This window comes from Cupressus sempervirens, chromosome 5 (assembly GCF_028749045.1).
Source record: "Cupressus sempervirens isolate cs-2001-9-10 chromosome 5, ASM2874904v1, whole genome shotgun sequence".
In the NCBI taxonomy this organism is placed as follows: domain Eukaryota; kingdom Viridiplantae; phylum Streptophyta; class Pinopsida; order Cupressales; family Cupressaceae; genus Cupressus; species Cupressus sempervirens.
The window spans coordinates 523,261,111-523,280,495 of NC_143122.1; the positions used below are offsets into that span (position 1 = coordinate 523,261,111).

Consider the following 19,385-nt stretch of genomic DNA (forward strand, 5'->3'; position numbering starts at 1 on the left):
CATTCAGGTGTTTGATAAATTAATTTTTTTATTTCTTCATGCAGCTTTTGAAAGAGCATGTTGCACATCCATTTCCATCCTCATTATCATAAGCATACAACCAGGACGTATGATCATATTCCGCATTACAACCTTCATATTAATTAATGATATCCTTATCAAACAATGAATGAATAAAACTACTTTTGCTGAAGATTTGTGCCCAAAGAAACATTGCTAATGCAAGATAAATCTAATAAAGAGAAGTATAGAACTCCACCAGCTGGGACAACTGAAAAGACTATCAAAATGTTCCCTCTTTATTTTCTGACTTCATCAGCTCAAGTCTCTGTTCTTGCTACATCACTTTTATCCCCTCACTTGCTCAATGGAAAAGCACATGAACTCTGATGTGATGACACCATAAAATGGAATACTCAAAAATGGGGTGCAACTCTGTGCCCTCCCTATTCACCTCAAATAGAAACTTCGACTTCACACCTTGCACTGCTTTTTCCCTGCTGCACTGGAAACCCACGATATATGAAAGCACCTTCAACGTTGGAAAGAAGAAATTGCCCTTCCAATGTGGCACTTACACTGCATTTTGGAGCCTCTCAAATGCTCCAGTGATCCAGCCAAATGAAGCTCCTATACATGCTTCATTGAAAATAAATAAAAGTAGCAGTCCCATTCTTTTGTACATGCAACAGTTAGCCGATAGGAGTTTCAATCTTAACATAGCACCAGTTTTTCATGACATTTTTGATGTGCAATACTTGTTAAAATCTTTTCAATTAAGAAGATCTAACTCATTTAATTTGAAAAACAAATTTATTGAACTACATGAACCGATAGTATAGCGGATGTACTCAGCTTATAACAGGTTATCGATTTTCATTTAATGTTATTATCTTTTATGATTTGGCTGAGGCAATGGATGAGCCAAATGTGTATTTCCAAGTGCCATCAAGAATGAGTTTCTCAACTAACATGACCAAAACAATTTGTCACCTTAAATAACTAATTAAATAAATGTGGTTCCCTGTGATTAAGGTTAGAATTTAGTACAGAAGCACAAATACTATTCAACAGATTCGTTTTCATTAAACCTCAAATCTGTCTTCTATAACTTTGTCTAGTAAATATTCAAGGAAAAATACTTGACTCGTTAGAATCTTTCCTCGTTGTTCCAAAGATTTCATGCCTATATAGACATAAGGAAAACAAAAAAACAAAGTCTACAACTGACATTTTCATCAACAGAGCAAAATAATATTTAGATTTTGCAAGACAGTGGTGATTCAGAGGCCTAAGAAAAACTATGATTACATTTCTTTATTATATTTCTGTCAGATGTGTCAACATCAATAAGAGAATGTGCTTCTTGGACTGATCTGGAAACTGTGAAAAATTATAATTGTCGAGAGGTGATCTGGGATCTGCAAAAATTGTAAATGCCAAGAGGAAGAAAATCAAGTAAGATAGTGAGTAGTGGAGAAGGGCATTATTTGTTGTAGACAACATTTAAAACCCCGAAACTTATTCCATTCATTGTCAACATAACGTGTTGGTAAAAACACATTAGAGTTTAATAGTTGAAAACTATGTTAGCAATGGGAACTGCAAAAATTTATGAGTGATAAAGGGCAAACTCTGAAGCATAAAGGGTGTGCTCTGTGTCAGAGCATGCCCTTTTGCGAATGAATGGAGAATACAAGATCTTTGTGGTTAGAGGAACAAGTGTCTATGGAGGCCTATTGCTACAGTGTGCTGAGATTGTATTCTCCAACAGGAACCCAGCAATGGTGTGACTCGAGGATTATTCAGATTTACAATCTTTCATAATTATTGTCCTTGGAAAGAGTTGCAACCATTTACAATTAGCACTTTGTGAAACAATATAGGCATTGAAGGAGTGAACTTGGGAAGGTAATGTACTCTGCTAAGGCCCAACAATTTCTGGTGGCATTGATGATTTGGCAGCTCCAGTTTATGACTCCTCCGAACAAGTAACTGTGAATGTGCTGAAGGTACCTTGCAAGGTAAGCTTTCCAATTCTCCTATGGATACGGTTTTACCTATCCCTAAATTTGATAGTGCATGCATGTTTTATGAACATTTTACTGCAATGGAGTGAATCTCTTCATTATACTATAATCATAAAATCTGAATCTATTAATTATAATAATAATTTTATTTAAAGTATTAGATGCCAGATAATTGATAACAGAGCATTAGTAATCTGCTTATATAAGTTTAATAAGCCTGTGCAAACTCAAATATTGGAATAGAACTAAGTTACCGATTTGATTGTAGATCGAGATGCGGATGCAAGAAGTGGGTGTGTGAAATTATATATATATATATATATATATATATATATATATATATATATATATATATATATATATATATATGTATATATATGTACAAAGAAATGAAAGAAATATATAAAATTAAAACATCTGATAGTATGATACTTGCAACTTCACCAATACATATTCAAATTGAAATTCAAATATTCAATCATATATATATATATATATATATGCAAAGAAATGAAAGAAATATATAAAATTAAAACATCTAATAGTATGATACTTGCAACTTCACCAATACATATTCAAATATTCAATAAGATTATAAACCATATCATATACCATATGTTCACAATCCCAATGCAAATAAGAAAATCACCTTAATTACGAAATCAAAGTATAGTTCATGATTCAATGTTATTTGAATCCGAATCATATGGATTCACAAAAAAATCCTCATCATCTCCAACTCCTCCAATTGCTGCAAGTTCAAGATCATTTGAATTGAAAACGGTTCCACTTGTGCTAGATGCACCATGTGTCATAATATTATCAGCATCATCATCTGTGATTGTAGTAAGATTTTGAATCGTTGCATCCAAGTTTGCATGCTTATGTTCTATGTCCTAAAGCTTGGCTACCCCTTCCCTATAGTGATCCTCCTTACATGACAAAAGACGCAAGTGGTATGAATATAAACCAAGTCTTCAACTTTTCTAGAACTCAACTAATTGCACTTTACTGAGTGGATAAAAGAGTATGTACTTCAAATCTGTTCAGCAGCAGAAGAACATGCAACCTGGACAATGTTCACAATTAAAAAATTAATTATTAAAGTAAAACATAAAAACGAAAAGCAATTTAAAGAATTGTAGAATAGTAGTGGCAACAAAAAATAAATAAAACTTACTTGTGAGAGGATTTTGACTACGAGAGGTTGTAGATGCTCAAATGGTTGACCATAGAGGTACCACCATGTCTTAGCTCCCATGTCACATTGGTCCATTATTGCAAGTGGACTAAGTTTTCTCTTGAAACAAATAAGCCAAATTTTGCCCTAACTTTTTTGTGAATGTCTTCATTTAGGAAGAGTCTTGCAAAACGTCTTCATCTGCATATGGTACTAGTCTATCCGGCACAAAAACTACTTCCTCGCTATAGTACCTTGGAAATAAGGCATATGCAAAGAAGTGCAATGGGGTACTCATCTTTTCTCACTAGTGATGAATGATTGTTTCTAGTTGATTACATAAGGCTTCACATTTTGTGGGGTCATTCCCATGTGTTTGTATAGATACCTTCTCTACCATTGTATCCATCCCATCATAGACATCGCCCAAACAAGTTTGATCTATATCAACAAAGAAGAGCATAGTCATAACAGGGTTCGTGAAATCTAATACGAATTATATATGAGCCCACCAACTATCATCCAAGACCAATGCCTTGACCTTTTGTGCCCTCTCTGAATTCGAAGCTTTCCATACACCCCACTAGTTATGAATAACAATTTGTCTTAATGCCCCTTGCACCTTGACAAGTCATCTCATAACTATAGCATGATATGCAAATCGGGTTTGAGCCACCTAAGTAAGTTTAATCATAATAATATGTCAATAAATATTAAGGAAAGTTATATACAAGTGGATAAATTGAACATGGCATAAAATATATTCAAATTAAATAAATTTAGTAATTATAATTTACCTTCAACAACTCCAATTCGGAGAATCATCTAAATATTGATTGTGAGATGTGATGGTTCGTCACAAACATTCGCATCCCCTCCCCCTTTTGGTAACTTTGCTTCACCAAATCTAATTGTCATTATGTTGCATGACCAAGTTTAGGGAGTGTATGGTGCATGGTGTCCAAGAAATACAGTCACACCATCCCTCAACCAAAGCATCTGAACCCATAAAATTTTCGACATTATCTGTAATCACTTGGACTACATTCCCACTACCCACCATCTCTATGGCTACAATGAGAATTTTGGAAATGGACTATGAATCTTTCACTTCTCTTTCACAATCAAGTGGCTTCAAAAATATTGCCCATTTTGTAGACATTGCAATCACATTAATCAATGGTCGATTTTTGGTATCTTTCCATCCATCTAAAACAATAGAAACACCCATAGTATTCTATAAATTTCTAGTTGGTTGAATAGCTTTCTCTACACAAGCCTTCTCTTTTTGCAATAGAGTGGTACATACCTTTTATACCTAAGACTTGTTTAATCAGTCGATGCTTTATTTATGGCTATTTTTTCGAATATGGTGATCTCACCAAAGTTGAAAGGAAGACCATTGGCATAGAGGCAATGTGCAATGGCTTGATCAGCAGGATCTCCTGCCTCCATTTTAGATGCCTTGTCTAACGGACCTGTTTTGCAGGTTGTAATTTCTACTTCTTCATCTCCCTCTCCTGTACTTGCAAGAATAATTGTTTGGAGGATACAATTGGCTTAGTAGGTAAATTGCATTGTTTTATTTGTGGAGGTTGATAAAAACTTTGTCTTGATCTTTCAACCAATTTATCAACAGCTTTTTGTTCTTTTACAAATGAATCTATTTGTGCATCAAACATCCCCTTACCATCTATGCCTTTGCACATTGCAAATCCTTTACCTACAAGGCCCATAAAATGAAGTTTGACCCAGGAATATGAGCTATTGAATGCTTTTCCTTTCTTACTTCGACAATAATTACACTTCCAAACATTTGAGCCATCTTGTTACATCCTAAACTTTTGATTTTTTAAAATAATATTATAATCATTGTAATGGTTGGTTAGAAACACTCGAATATCATGGTCTTGTGAAATGGAACTTATGATTAATCGAAATTGATTGATGTATAAATGACTTGTTAGTTGATTATTGTTATTTCAATGTTTATTTTTAAAGATAAATGTTAGTGGTGGTTGGCCATTGTGACAATTATCAGTTATTATGATTCTTTGATATTTCATTTTAAATGAAGGAACATGTTATTATTGTGGAATATGCATTTTTGGTTGCAAGAGTAGACGAGGGGGGAAACATTGCTAAACGGGATTCAAGGAATGGGGCACCAATTTAGTCCTTTGTCAAACCATTAGGTATGGACTCTAACTACTTTGATGAAGGATTTAACGGCTAGGCAATGGAGTATATCTTGGACAGTCATGAGCTACTTGGTCATTTTTTTATAACAAGAGAAATATTAAACATTTAATATTATAAGAACTATTACCTCTCTTTTATTTTGAGACTGTGTAAGTGGTGAACATTATAACTTTATATATAAATATATGCGTGCGGACCTAGAGAGAATATAATGATAAAAAGGAATTATATGTACTCTCATGTTACACACACACACATAGATATATGTATATGCATGTACAATTATAGGTTAAATTCAATAGCATGATGACATAACATATACATATACACACACACACACACACACACACACACATATATATATATTTGACACAACAATGAGAAAGTATAATCTTTATGCTTTAATTATGACTACATATTGACAAGCGTTTGCCACCTTCATTTTGGCATCACTATTTTAAATTTTGAAAATTTTAAAGACGTTCTTGTAATTGGTGTTAGCTGTGTGATCGAGCTTCCGTTCTTGTAACCGAAGAAGCCACAAGAGGCCTTCATTATTCTCCCCACAGTTGAGGACAAACACAATCATTCACTTTCTTCTCCACCTCTGATTGTTTTGAGCTGAAGCTTTTTCTCCTTATTCCTTTTGACAGTATCCGAACATCAATTACCATACCTCGACGACAATATTGGATGCGTTTAAGATAATGATTCCATGTGGAGTTGTGTTATAAGATCACGTCAATAGATTTTGAGTTGCATTTCAGGTCATGAAATCATTTTCACCTATCTTATTTCATACTTCATATGCTATGCCTTTTATGATGCAGCTATTCTTTTTGAATCTCACTTCAGATGGAAGGAACATTATAATAATGTGTAACCACGATCTTGATTATGTATCTTGGCCGTAACCAAGGCTCAAGATGTATTTAGAATTTTGATAAGCATCAGCTTTGTTCTTCTTTATACACAATAGTTCTTTCATCCATGCATATCGGGTGCTAGTACAGACCCATGGAGTCTGATCCGAAATGGTCACATTTAGAATGTTGAACAAGTATTGCGTAATGCATAATATTGTACTTTTTGTTTAAGGAAGGTTCCTTCAATTTTTACAAAGTATACAACTGACTTGTACATTGGTATTAGCCATATACCAGTTGAGATAAGAATCAGATTGGTTCACATAAATTCTAATTGATAAAGAGCTCATAGTTACCAACAATCTCCCAGGATGCACCCCAAACCAGCAAGGTCAAGTATGAATGGGTGAAGAGGAGAGGTATCCCTGTAAGGAAAAACTATAAATCAGTAACTGAAGTGCATAAACATTTAAAAAGAATAGTTAGTCCAAGTCATTTCATCATTGTCCAAATTATATTCAGTTGTCAAGTTGAGCGATGGTGATCAGGCTATTTATTTGCCCATCCAAATCCTTGGCCAAGGTAGATTAGAGGCATGCTCACCATGAATGATCAATAGAGGTCAGGAGTGCTAGTTGACAGAGGGAAGGTTGACGGAGGAATTCCTCAACCTTTTCTATTGCTTAGCTAATGTTCTAACATCGAAATGCTCGGATGGCAGGAATATGGTGCCCCAAGCCTAACCTGGGATAGGGAGGGCCTTTCTCATAAGAGATTGTGTGGGGATATATTAAGGTTCACGGTTGGGAGGTTAAGCCTATGTCAATGCTTCTCCTCTTCACCAAATGTCAAGGCTTGCACAACACATCAACAATTATTTCAATTCATGTATGAAATTCTAAATCTTTTACTTATACGTACTTTTATATTACTTTGAAATATATAGTCATAAATATGGTTAAATTGATTTGTTTCTTTCAAAATGTAATCATAGTAGTTAGTTATGGAAATTAATTTAGTTGTCTTTCATATGAAATGGATACAGCCCTTACTAAAATTTGAATTCATAAATAGTGTAATAAATTCAGAAATAGTTTCATTTCCGTATGATGTATTGTTTCTAAATTACTTCATGTCATTCCGTTATGATATTCGGTTGTAATCTTAGAATATGTTCTTTACTTTCAGCTTAGTAAAAATGGTGTGTTACACATCTCCAGAAACCTATGAGATTCTTGTGGTATGTCTCCATAAAGGAGATTCTACATAAATTTTAATACTATCATCTCCTTGCCCTCTCATTGAACTTTGACTCTCGATGGCAATCATTATTGCACAATACAATCTAATTTCTTGCTATGCCTTTAATAAAAAATTAAATAAATTTAAATTAGAAAAAAACTATGAAAATCAAGCATACAAGTGCAAAAAAATGATACAAAACTACTAAAATAGAGAGTTATTTCTTTATTTCTTTTTTTAAAAAAATTTAAAACTTGAGAAATTTCTTCATAAACTTGAAAAAATTCATCCAAATCTCAAAATAATTCATTAACTCAAGAATGGGATCAAATTCTTACCTTAGATGCTTAAAACTCCTTTTAAGAAGCTATCTCTTACCCTATGAATGATCCTCTTTGAAAATAATCACCTAGCCTTCAAAATGCCAAAAAGGAGACCAAATGAGAAGAGAGTCGAGCTGCAAACAAAATGAGATAAAGAATGGTTGAATGACCTCTTTTAGGGTTGTCTTAGGGTTTAGGAGCAAAAAATAGGATTAAAAACTCTTATTTGCATGTGCTAAATTAAGAGTTAAGTGGAAAAAATAATTAAATAACCTTTTTGGGGGTTTGAACCTGCAGAGATTTTGGAAAGCATCCAGATGCCTATGGAAGCCACTTGGAAGTGCCACCTAGGCCTCCAGGGGCAAGTGGAAGCTTGCAAGGTGCTTCCAAGTGGCTTCCACAGGTGTCCACCTCCAATGGCATCGATTGCTGCCTTCTACCCCAGAATGCCTGCATCAAGTATCTAAGGAATATAATATAAAAGTGCCCATACATTACAAAAAGGCAAAAGGAGACTATAGACACACCACTATGTGGAGGGAAAGACAAAGAGAAATCTAGTCTTAGAGATGAATCCGTCATATTTACAAAGGCAATATGCTTGGATAAATTATTAAGATAATCCTTCTAGAACAAACCCTGATATTTAAGAAAAAAATGTGACTGACTATAGTCCCCACCACTTTGGTAAGATTTTCCATCTCAAGGGAATCTGATCCTACTTTCACAAGGCAAGTTCTTCACCGTATAAAACAGATACACACAATAGTGATGGAAACATACTATGCAGTTATGAATTCTCCATGCACTAAACACAATACTCCCCCATACCATAAAATCACAAGGCAGGTTGATCATGTGCAAGATGTTGTAGCATTTGTCAATCAAGAATTGAATTAGGGGAGGGACATAAGTAGTTATTGAAGCAATTGATCATGATCAACTACTAAATTCTCTCTATTATAGTAATCATAAAGTTTGAATCTCTTCATTATACTATAATCATAAAATTTGAATCTCTTCATCATAATAATGATTTTATTTGAAGTATTAGATGCCAAATAGGTAATGAAGTATTAGTAATCTGCTTATATAAGGTTAATGAGCTTGTGTAAACTCAAATACTGGAATAGATAAGAGTGCCCAAATACAACAAATAGGTACAATAAGCCCTATAAATTATTATGCAATAGAAAAGGATTTAGTGGCAACAAGTGCATCAAAATTAGAATCACAACCTTACAATGAGCATGAATGGGGAAGGAAGATTAAATTACAGAAATTATTAAAATATACAACCATTCCTTTTGGGTGTAATAATAAAATCTAAGAGATCATATAAGCAGCAACGAAAATGCATGATCCAAGCATTGCTTTAACTTTCAATGCCTCTGCACCAGCATCGGAGAACCAAAGTGGGTATTGGAAATTATTTAGAGATGAAATGGGAACTGCTTCTAAAACAAAGAGATAAGCTGCTAAATATAAACCTTCCCCTGTTTGTCAGTGTTGGTACTTGGATTTTAGACTGTGTATGTCTTGGAAGAGCTGTCCAGTCTCAAGCCAAGCAAGCTCTTAAAAATCTAGGGAATCCACTGGGAAGACTCGCTAGTTTGGTTTTCGATCTTGTGGTATTTTCATTTTAAAAATCAAAGCTGATTGCATGCATAAATAAGCTCTTGGACATCATTAAAATATTCTGATAAAAAAATCATAAAAGTGAAAGAAATGCTATAAAATCCCAAATGCTATTTGCAACAATTAAAATGTGGGCGAAACCATTTGCATAAACTCACTATACATAAGATCTTCTTAGTGGAATCTGAACTTACAACATTGCTATTTCTGCCTTGCTCAAGATCTGAGGAGGCCATGGTAGTTGAGACAATCTCCTCTACAGTGTAAAATAGAAAGGTTTTCTGCTTGACCAAACATGTCGATGCCAGGATCCCAAATCATCATGTTGTCATAATTGTCAAATATGAGGAGATAGTAGTCACTAAAGACGTTACACAAATAATTTTGTCAGGAAGTGTATAACACCTATCATAGGCACAAAATAAAATATATAAGCCCATCTTGAGTTGTTGATGTAAAACACAAACTTCTCATAAGTTTACATCAACACCAAACTATTGCAACGGTAACCAATCTGAGATGCCATTGAATACATAGGAATCATAAGTAAGAAAATGGATAAAAAGTCATCTCCTCTGATCAGACCGTCCATCCTCGACCAGGAACCAATAATCTACTAAAACAAAGAATCTATGCATGTCATCTATAGATCATAATCTAGACTCATATATAGGCAGACTGGTAAATAAGAAACTAATCCACTAATCCAATCTTTTGATCATCCTTAATTATACGAACTGTACCTAGGTCCCAAATCATGCAATCAATTCTACTCTCACCACTAGAATAAAAAGAACTCCCTCATCCAACTTGAAGAGTGGGTTATCAAATGTCCAATCAATATCCACCTCAAACAAAGAATTGTCAATCAACTGAATATTATCCAACTCATACTAAAATTACGAGTGGTTCAAAAAACTAATACTTGAACTTTTGGGACAGCTATCCAAGTCATAAGTTTGTTGTAAGTTGTCAAAGTTCCTTAATCATTTCCTAGAAAAACTTAGGCCTTCCTCTATTGTCTTGCTCCTTTAACTGATTAGTGACCAAAACTTGACTTTTTTATTCTTGAAGAGCAATTTGTGTATTCTCCAATGTCTCTTGTGAATCGTTAAACTCCTTAATGAGCTTGTTAACCTTGTCCTCTAGCAACCTTTAAAATATGATTTCTATCAGAAAGTAAATACCAAATATTCAAATCTCGTTAATTCAAGAGCCCCTTTGACCTCCCACAAGTCAACAACATAAGAATCCTATAAGTTTCATCATGATGTACTAAATCTGTAATGACCATATCATCAGTAATCTTCAGCTGATCCTTCAAACTCTGTGCCTCAACACCATCACCTTAGAATTATTGTTGTAAAGAACATATGATTCATTATACTTTTCATAGCTGTTGTCAATGTCATCATGGGCTTCCAAATCCTAATTTGACTACACTATGTGCAAGGCCAAGGTTGCTGCTATGCCATCATTTTCAAGAAAAATTTGAACATGTGAAGATTCATACACTTCATTAGAAATATCTTGAGACTCCAATATGATCTCTCCTTGAGTAAGGGCATCCTCATAAAAATGTTTGTCAATGAAAACTTCTAAGTCACCAATATAGAGGTTTATAAATCTCTTATATATAACAACAATTGAGTCATTTTTGCAAACGTTTGTGTTATTCTATCAAAAGAAAATTGTGATATTTATATCTTCTTTATCATTAGTTAGAACCTCTTTGGCCAGGTATCCAAGTATCCTGATACAAAAAACAAATCTGATCCCTTCCCATTTGATTCTTCCTTTTCTTGGGAGAGACTGCAACCTATAAGCCCATTGATATAAGTTCATTTTCAGTCATGTGCTCCTTTAACTTTTCAATCTTATGCTCAAGCAGCCCCTTTGAGAGATTATAACTCATGTGTAAGATTTTATATGCCTTTCTCCAAACAGCCAACAAATCTGATTGCATCTTCATCCTCATCTAAGATTACATCTATCATAGTTTGCATATATTGAAACATTTGAAGAATCATTATTTCACATTTTAGATCCAACATAATAATGAAGTATCTAGTTTTTTCATAATGTATAAAATCTTATACCTCTTATCAAAAGTAGGGCTTTGGAAATCATTTAATCCACGTGGGTTCTCCACAGTCAAAGTTAGAGACTTCTTCATTGAGTCATCATTATAGGGTTTTGTAGGAGCTGTTAGTTGCATAATCTCACTAAGACATGAAGCAACTGTAGTTATGTCATCTTTACATGGATAATCCATAAACTTGTGTTGAACTGAAGCAAGCATTAAGGGCTGGAGAGCCCAATTCAGAAGCTTCCAACCTGACTGGTCTACTTTAGACAAATATGAGTCTAATACATCCAGATTTGAGAGAACACCATTAGGAAATTTTATAGACTACAATTGTAATCCAATTATATATAACCAATTCATTACTTCCTTTTCTTTTTTCATGTCCCTTAACTAATCACTATTGTCATTGAATTCTTTCAAGAAAATATTACTTTTTTCCTATCTGCCAATTACTTCATTTGGATTATGCCATGATTCTTAGAACACTCCTTATTTGCCTCTGAATTTTGTAAACCTTTTATTCACGGCTTTTTCACCACTGTAAAAGACCATCCCTATTTTCAAACAAATTATACCACAGCCTTTTACGAATTCAACTACGAAGGCATTCTGTCAAACAGTTTGTATGCAAATAAGTTGCAAGTTTTCTAGTTTGTTATTTGTTCGAATGTTACTTATTAGTTTTAAGGGGTTTTGTCTTGATATTGTCAATAATGAAAGAATTCATTCACAAGCATAAGCCAAACTATCAACATATAATTTTAGAACACTTAACTACGGTTATATCGGAGTTATCTGTTTTTATTAGATTTCATAATTTCAATGGAGTACTGACTAACATTTCGAACAATTTACGCAGTACAAGATAAATCCTTCTAATTCGTCCAAGATTTATTATACCATAGAGCAATGGATAACTAGCACAAATTCACTTCAGAAATACCAGATCCAAATATACTCCCAGAATAGGAGATAAATCACAAATTTCTAACATTTACTTGGCGATCATTTTTACCGTAGAAGAGAGATATTTGATCTTATGTCCTGGATGTTGGATTCAACAAGTAACAAAAAATGATATAGGAAACAAAATTTTATTTAGTTCCAACATGTACAACAAAGCTTTTTTGGTGACTATGAATCAACTTTTGTAAATGAATCAAATAGTTATCATCTCCAATCCTTATAGAAACGATTAGGAACCCTAAGAAGGCTAGGTCCTAACTTGGGGTCCCTCAAAATATATTCTAACAATCATAAAAATGATTTTTTCTTTTGGTCATCTTCTTCCAGTAGTGAAGTGCTTAAACCTAAGGTTTCAACTCACCACCACAAAAATTGATGTCAATTTTATTCGTTATAGTATAAAGTGTGCAATTTGTCATTTTTTGGAACCCCTAACATTCGTAGTTAATTACCACCCCCCATATTTAATTGCCGAAGTCCCATTACTTGAACATTCTAGCGTGTCAGTTTACAATATATAAAACCTTATATAAATATGTAATATTTATTAGTTGCATAATATGACACCTATATATAAGTGAACATGTTCTTCATTTAATTATTAAGTTTCTATTTAATTAACAAATTTTTTTATATTAGTGAATGCTAAATGTCTAATAGCTAATTGTAAAAATCATTTTATTAAACTATTTTAAACCTAACCTTAAATTCCTATTCCACCTATTAACCTAACATGTATCAATCTATCACCACTGCCACTCATTATTTCACTGCCATACCATGTGGCAAGGTTTGCAAGGAGACGACATGCATTTACCTGTTTAGGGAAGAAGACACAGAGGTGTTTCATGGAAGTCTGTGTGCTTGCAGATGGCTTGGGATGGCGTGGACGAAGGCCATGATTTTCATTCAAAGTGTAGGTTTTCTTTGCCAAGCCTTTCTTATAATAACTATAGTCATGATTTTCATTCAAAGTGCATGTTTTTCTTTGCCAAGCCTTTCTTGTTTGGGTTTTTGGTTAAGATTTCGTTCTATTTGGGCCTATGTTTAGGTTCAACCATTTGCTCTCTGTTTCACAAACAATTTCATCTCTTGGCATCTCCCCTGAGCTACAGTGTATCATGTCCCACTCTTTCATCCTATTGTTGGAGAATAATCCCCTCGCCAAGAACATCATGGTGGGTTGGACACCCCTAACAATGGAATAGAGGGCAATTAGTTGTTAGAGGTAGCAGGCTGGAGAAGAAGCCACTGGTAATCGAGGAGGTGCAGGTAGATCTATCGAAGGCCATGGAAGTCCGCATCAAATCACCCACACTTATCTCTGCAACACAGATATCATGTACTAGACTACCGATGTAAGTCATAACTCATTCTTATTTACCCTATTTTCACTCAAAATCTATGGGATTTGAGTTATTCGCCAAGATTCAAAATCTAGGATGTATGATCTCATTATTCATCTCTGTATGACTTCAATGGATTCGTTCCCCAATTTTTTTTCACCAATCTTCAAGCTTTTTCTCTCAATCAAATAAACATTAACATAGATCCATGTTCTCATATCAGATAGATATTTTATAATCGAAAAACCCTATTTGTGTGATTTAATAGGCAAGATTGTATTTTTGTTTTCTTAGAACGAGATGCTACAAGTGTTTCCACACATTTTGGGGCATGAAGTTGTAGGGTAAGTGAAAATGGTGAAAGTTAAAATCAATTTCAATGTTCTAAATGAGGAATATAATGATTCACAGTGCATGATTTCAATCTGCATGATTTTTGATTGATTTTTGTATTTATGATAGGATAAACTTATTAAATTGCTTCATTCTTATTTGGAAAACAGAGGAATTGGACATCAATTTTGCAAATGTGTCTATGGACACACAAAAATCTAAGAGATTTGGCACATTTTGAGCAGGTAAGGTCTTTCTTGGACCTTATTGGGCAAATGACCCATCTATTCTTTTCCAGCAATTTTAGAACCCTTTCATATGAATTTGTTATCTTTTGACAAGGAATTCTGCTAAATTAATGAGTTCATTTATAGTTCATTTTTAGATGTAATAATTGTGTTTTGGAATAGACATTCAATGTTTGATCTCTCACCTCAAATTTGGCACATTTTTTCTGATTGCCTCTTTTGGCAATTTGTTATTGTAACGTTTGACATAAAAATTATATAATGTTTGGAGTAGACATTCAATTTTTTATGTCTGCGACTATTTAAAAGAAATGAGTTTACATCATATTACATTTCTCCATAATGCAGTGCTTATAGAATCATCCCTCTATCATTTTTTCAAAACAAATATTTCTTATATTAATGATTTGAACACTAACATTCATATTTGAAGGCTTATCAAGTTGGAAACATTCTACTAGTTGGAACATAAGCATGCAGGAAGAAATTACATAGGTATGACAGAAGGACTAGTGAATAGAACATTACAATATGCCAAACTTGCAATTGGAAAATAAGCTTGGACTATCCAATAAAAAGACATAGTTGGAAATAGAAGTATTGTAGAAGATGACCAACCTATAGGGAAATAGAAGTACTATAGTAGACGACCAGTTTGTAGGGTATAACAAAATGACTAGCTTGTGAAAACCTATCTATGGGATCATTAGTTCAACATAAAGCCAAGGAAGGGTGGTTCCCCGTCAATACTATCTGTCATAAGATTTTCTAGACTTGTTGAAACAACTTGTGGGGTGATTGGAGTCATACGCTCAAACATATTCTCATCTAACAGTCTACCAATTGGGAATTGCTTGATTGGAGTATGAGGTGGGCTTTGGCTAGTAGTAGCTTGGATATTGTGGAGGGTAACATAGGTAGGGGATAGAATGTTGTACATATCCCTCAAAATTTGATGATGCTCAGGTAAGAGTTGTTGGAGTACTGTGGTAGCCTACTTTGTTTGCATTTGGTTCTAAAATACTATTGCCATGACCAAGTTGAAGAGGGGATATATTCGCAATTCCTTTGCTAGGTTGCTCTTTTGCTAGCCTACCTTTTCTACAGTCCAGCTTTTCTTTCTTTTTCAACTCACTCTATTTTTTTTGTTGCAACCTTTCCTCTTGCTTTTGTTTTTTAATGCTTGTCTTTCAAGTTTCTACTCATCTTTCCTTTTTCTCAACTCAGTTTGAAGTATTTTCTTTTCCTCCAACTATTTTTTCTTCCTTTCTTTCAACTCTTGAAGTTCAACTTTCTCTGCTTCTTGCAACATTATGTACTCATTAGACATAAGTATTTGGGATTTTCTTCCCAATCTCAGAGTAGCATTATCAGATGGAACATATTTCTTTGTAACCCTTTCAATTGGTATCTTCAAAAAGTTTTTTAATGACCCCTGACTACATAACATTTGTTTATCTTTTGTCTCCAAATTTGAAGCTTCCAGGTTATGTTCATTGTAGCCAACTTCATCCTCATTATGATATGTAGTTTCCCAATTATTTGTTTCAGCATAATAATGAACCACCTCTTCTCTTGGCATTAGAGGTGGAGAAGGAATGGACAATGAAATATCTTCATTTTGAAACTCAATCTGCACTCCCAATTCCTTTGCTACTCCTTTAAACCAATCAGGTGTATCAAACTTTATTGGCAAACTCATATCATCATGCAGGTCATTTTCAAATTGTGTTGATAGAACAACATCTACTAGTGGAGTTTGCTCTTCATTTGCATCATCTTTATGTTGGTTTGCCATTTTTGCAACACAATTTTAATGGCATCATCATCATAACTAGTTGACCTTAAAAAACTTTCAATTCTTACAGCATCATTTTCATCTTCAACATTGAATGCATCACTTGACTTCATGTCATTACGAAGAGCATCTATATTCAATGGCCAAATTCCAGTCCTTCGAAAACCAGTTGTAATATTATCAGGTAGAAGGGCAAGTTTGAAAGCTTTTTTTGCTAGTTCTACTAATTCCGTTCTCCTTATTTCTATGTGTGGATGTCTAGCCAATTTTAAAATAATTCTTTTGTCATCCATGCATGTGCTTGTACTGCCATACAAGCTCTAGCTTCACAATTAGCGATGTAATTTATAAGTTTTCTTTTTTGCTTTGAAAAGGTAAAATCCTGGTATGCTATGACCTGTTGCATTGATACAACATAGTACTATAATCCATTCTCTACTTTTAGATAAGATTCGAGGCACACTTCTACTTCCCAACTTTGAAATCACTTTCATCCCATAGTTTTTGCTTGCTTGCACTCTGGAGTGTTTCATCACAATTCCAAATGTTTGTTGGTTCATAATGGTTAGCATAATATAATGTTTTCAAATTAGTATAAAAATTTTTCACAATACTTGGTCGTAGCATCACTATTCTATCCCTATCTAGGCCCTTTGCAGTCCTTATTGTTAAATCTAGATGTCTTTTGCAGAATCCAACCCACCATGATCTACTAGGAAACCCATTTTTGAATGGATTTGGCCTTGTTTGGCATATGTGATCCACATGTGACTTCAACTCAATTACCTCTAATCCACAACCAAGTTGAGCTAAATCTTTACACCACTCAACAACTTCTAGCTCTTCTTCCAAGGAGAGAATCATTGGTGGTCCCTTGGTTTTTGTTGTTGTTAGTTCCGCTAGCCAATACAATAAGCTACTAATAGGGATTCCCCACTTCTTTGTTTCTCCTTTTATTGAAAAACAATTATCTTCAACATCTTCAATTGCATGTTCCATATCCTCTTTCATCCATTGATTTCCTCGGAATTTGTTCTTATTCTTTTGGAGTTCAGAGGATTTGGCAACACCATCTACACTACGTGTGTTATCAGGAGTTGTCTTGGCTGAATTGCCCCATCATCAGAGTCAACAACATGTAATTTAACACCTCATGGATAACGAGGTCTCATTTTTCTAGCAGTTCTTTTTCTTTCTCTCTTTCCTATTGTCATATTGTGTAAATAGAATAACAACATACATTAGATGATGAAAACATTGGAGAAGATTGTATTTTTAGTGTAATTTGTGACAGAAATGGTATAATATGTTGTTATTTTTACCTTAAATATGAAAGAATGACATTTTGGAATGATCTTACTACAACATTTGAAAAGGATAACAACATATATTAAAAAGAATAACTACATCGAAAAGAATAACAACATACATTAAACATGAAGCAAACATTATGTGGGTTGTAATATATATCATATATCAAACATTATGTGGGTTGTAACATATATCATATATGTTTAGTGGATTATGACAAAGATGGTATAGTATGTTGTTATTTTTTTACAAATGTTGTATGTTGTTATTTTTCACAAATGTTGTATGTTATTTTTCCAATCATTCTTGTAAATGACAGCATATATATATGATGGACTGCAGCAAATTTCTATAATGGGTTATGAAATAAAAGTCATTGTGACACAAATGACACAACTGGTATAGTACATTGTTCTTTTTACCTTTGATCTTACTAGAACATGTGACAAGAATAACAACATATAACATTTGAAAAGAATAACAACATATAACATTTGAAAAGAATAACAACATATATTACATATGACTTTGATCTTACTACAACATCTTTAATGAATATCAACATACATTAAATATGATGTAAAGATTATATGGACTGAACATATTTTGTAGTGGATTATGATACAAATGGTACAATATGTTGTTATTTTTTAAAAATGTTGTATGTTGTATGTTTTTGGTACATAATTGAAACATGACGAGCTGTAACAACATAACATAATGGATTGTAATAGCATAACATAATGGACAGTAACAACATAACATAATGATGGACTATAACAACATACATTGACATAATAGCATAATGGGCTGCAACATAATTGAAATATGTTATGGACTATAACATCATACATTGACAAAATAACATAATGGTAAAATACCTGGATCCTCTGATATCTTGAGAAATCGATGTTACTAGGCCCTCTGATATTCTGAGCAACTTGGTTCTATGCAGTCATTTGTAAAAGAATTCTTTTACCACAAGTCATATAAATACAAATTTTTCCCTCCCAAAAATTTGAATTTGAATTTGGAAAATTGTTATCATCTGTGGCTTTCTTTTCAAAATTGGGCCCTTTTCTAAGAATTCTCAAAATGGTTGATCCGTGGCTTTGAAACTCTATAATTTGATTGGTTGTGGTTTCCCAGGGAAGGTTTTGAACTATGTTGCATTAATTGTTGATTTGCTAGGAGTAGATTTTGAATTGTGTTCCATTAATTGTTAGATTTGGATGGATTGGGGAGCTCAGACACATCCATCATTATGATTGCAGGTACTCCAACTTATTACAAGTACTCCAACTTTGCTTGCTAAAGACTCCATGTTTGCTTGTCAAAGACCCGAAGATTTGTTAGAGTAGGGTTGAAGACTTGCCAGAGTTGGGATGGGCTATCAAAGAGATATTTATTTATTTATATATGTATACTTCTTGGAAGTTGAACATATCTACATTAGCCATGACATAGGTATCAATTAATGAGTTGATGTCTTGTCCATGAGTTTGGACATCTATTTTGTAAATTTGTACAGTTTGAAATATAATATTTATTACTTGTTTCTTTAAATTGTGTACAAAGTAGTTTGACTTATGAAAGCTACCATTTTATACTATTTTATATCAAACACACAATGAATAATTTTGTCTAGAACTAGTATGAATTTGTATAAATCAATGATATATACAAGGAAAAATTATAATGATTTAATTTTAAGTAATTATTGAGAAATAAATACATCAAAATTAGTCTCTTATTATTCAATCAATAGACTATATTGATACCATAACTGGCCAATAAAATCTTAACTGCCTTC

The 19,385-nt window shown here is 33.5% G+C and overlaps 2 long non-coding RNA genes across 4 annotated transcripts; one reads left to right on the top strand and one right to left on the bottom strand.

Annotated features, from left to right (window-relative positions):
- Positions 1-2,554: 2,554 nt before the first annotated feature.
- Positions 2,555-7,732, bottom strand: LOC149557002 (uncharacterized). Its single transcript, XR_016364823.1, has 2 exons — positions 3,211-7,732; positions 2,555-3,099 (listed from the first exon to the last, which is right to left on the bottom strand). It is a non-coding gene; the product is annotated as an uncharacterized LOC149557002 (long non-coding RNA).
- Positions 7,733-13,276: 5,544 nt separating this feature from the next.
- On the top strand, positions 13,277-19,138 carry LOC149557003 (uncharacterized). Of its 3 annotated transcripts, none has more exons than XR_016364826.1 (5): positions 13,277-13,452; positions 13,588-13,894; positions 14,151-14,226; positions 14,386-14,460; positions 18,847-19,138. It is a non-coding gene; the product is annotated as an uncharacterized LOC149557003 (long non-coding RNA). The 3 variants fall into 3 exon arrangements; XR_016364824.1 differs by having other exon boundaries at positions 14,177-14,226; XR_016364825.1 differs by lacking the exon at positions 14,151-14,226.
- Positions 19,139-19,385: the final 247 nt, after the last annotated feature.